This window comes from Phocoena phocoena, chromosome 3, assembly GCF_963924675.1.
Source record: "Phocoena phocoena chromosome 3, mPhoPho1.1, whole genome shotgun sequence".
NCBI classification, from domain to species: domain Eukaryota; kingdom Metazoa; phylum Chordata; class Mammalia; order Artiodactyla; family Phocoenidae; genus Phocoena; species Phocoena phocoena.
In genome coordinates, this window is record NC_089221.1 from 68,650,740 (window position 1) to 68,653,550 (window position 2,811).

Genomic DNA, 2,811 nt, shown 5'->3' on the forward strand with positions numbered 1-2,811 from the left:
TTCCTTGGTCCTCGAGGAGGTACACAGGGAGGTTAAGGCAGGGTGTGGGCAAAGAGAGCACAACCGACAGGACATGGGGCACATGTTTTTATTAGGGTCCCTGGGTGCAGTGCTTTGAGATTCCTTGGCTAAAACCAGATTGGTCAATTCAAACCAAAAACAGTGGGGTTTTGGTAAACATTGGGTTTTATCTAAGGTGCACACATGTTGAGGGAGTTGTATCAGAAACATACTTGTTCTGCAGGCTGTTATCTAGGGTGGATGCTGGCGGGAGGGACTGGTGTCAGTTCAAGGTTTCTGCAGGCTTCTTGGCCACATAAAATGGATGTTGTGGCAACAATATTATGAAGTAGTTTAGCTAAATGTTCAACAAAACCATAAGTTAGTATTAAGGTATAAAACCAAGGACACCAAATTCATGAGAGTGGTTGCTTCTGGAGAAGAAAAGAGAGGGATAGAAAACACTGGGAACTTCAACTTTCATCAGCCTTTATGTTGTGATTAAAAACTGAAAAGAGCTTTAATCATATGCAAATTATTATATTTTTCAATTTGGGATTCTTGACACATGAGATTTTATTTAGTCATTATACTTTTTAAAACAATAATATTTAGAGCACTTGGATGGGAAATTTTTCTTCTTACTTCATCCACTATAATAAATTAGAATTTTCTCTATTTTTTAAATGAAGGACTTTGTTCTTTCAAAATGAAGAAAATTATTTATAAAATGAATATAAAATTTATAAAAATTTATGAACCACTGTGATCTTCATAAAAATCATGTTCTATAGTATTATCTTATTTAACCCTGCAGCAGTTTAGCATTTTCAGAGAATTGTAGATTTTTGTAGATGACGTTCTAGGGAACTAAGCTCAGTACAAAACTTCTATAACCATGTAAGTAAATCAATCCATTCTATTGGTGAGTATATTGGTAAAAGGTTTCCAGAATTAATTCTGCTTTACATAAATTTATTTAGATAAAGAACTAGAATTACCACGCAAATTACTTTATGAAGGACGTTGCTAATCATAGAATTTTGAAAATATTTTGAGGTACACATATGATTTGCCTATAAAAGACAAGTAAGTAACACATAAATTATTTTACCATCAGATTTGCCATGTCTGAGCTATTATTTAGTTTATTTGCCAAATAATTTGTTTTAGAGAAATAACTTTCAGCATTAGAGAATTAAATATGACAGAATAAATTATTCTTATTCAAATACCTAGTACTATGATGACTGAGCTCACCAGACTGTATGTATGTAAAGGCTGAATGAATCAGGTGAACATTGTGAAGGAGTGTCAAGTCAGTGGTGAAATATGGAGCCAGATGTGGCAAGACTATCACCAAGAAATGTATTTGATCTGTGGGATCACAGAGGTGTGGGTAAAACCAGGCAGAGAACAGAAAAGAAATACGCATTCCTATTGAGGAAGAAGAAATTTCCTCTGTCAGAGAGAATAAGCGGTAGTGCTGAGCTGGCTGCAGAGGTCAAGGAGGACTGTCACTCTTCTCATTGCTCACCAGGTGCAAGTTGAGGCAACACAAAAGGCAGCGATAAGTGGATCACATGAACAAAAGCAAAAGGACGTTCTTTTGGATTTATTCTGTTTGGAATAGTGTAGGGGTAGGATTTTTCAAGTTTAAAAAATATATGACCATTATAGTACTATATCATCTCCATGAAGGATGTTACATGGATAAAATCAGATAATCAACACATGTCAATACACAAATATTGGGTGTTTGAATTACCAATGTAAAGCAAATCTTTGAGTGTATGGAATGTACTACTAAAAATGGTGAATCAAAGATTAAAGTCTGTATTTATATACATTTTTGCTTTATTGGCACAGATGAATCTAGCAATAAGAACATCTGCACTTAGAACAACTTGTATTGCAGATTAAGATATTAGTAACTGAAATAATAAAAATGTGAATTTTAAGCACCTTACTTAAATATTCCTCCATCTGGAAAAAATCCAGTGCCATAAAAATCAGGTTATTTCATGTGTGCTGACATGATTCATCATTGGTTTGGCATATGCACACTCAAAATAAAATGAAGAATCAAAGCAATTACCTGATAATTTATGCCACCATTTTTTTTTGTTTAAATTGAATGGATAACTATATAGCTGGACAAATTTTCCATTTAACTTTTGATAAATTGGTAAATCATTAAGAAATATATTACTATGGATTATAGATTGGTATTTTCATATTCACTTTAAGCACATATGTTGAATAACTTTATTTTTTAATTCCAGTTTTAAAATTATGTTGATATAGCTGTAAAATTTATGGGTGTTTTATTGAGTCATTATATTTTTAGACATTCTATTTTGCTTCACAAAACTGAAAAATCATCATAGAACTTGGAAGTCAGTGTTGTCTTTCTTTCTGATATATTAAAAAATGTCAAACTTAATACCCTCAGTTGTAAAACCAGTTGCAGAACTGTCTAGAAGAACCCAGCGTGCATTGGCATCACCATCTCATTATCAAACTCCCGGATAAACTATTTGTTGACTGACTAATCAGTTCAAGAAACTGGTGTGATGCATTTAAAATCTAGACAGTGGTTACATCATTCTGGATGTAAGGACCAAGCCATATTTAAAAACAAAATAGGATTCAAAAAGGTAATAAGGGAGAGAGCTTCAAGATGGCGGAAGAGTAAGACGTGGAGATCACCTTCCTCCCCACTGATACACGGGAAATACATCTAAATGTGGAACAACTCCTACAGAACACCTACTGAATGCTGGCAGAAGACCTCAGACCTCCCAAAAG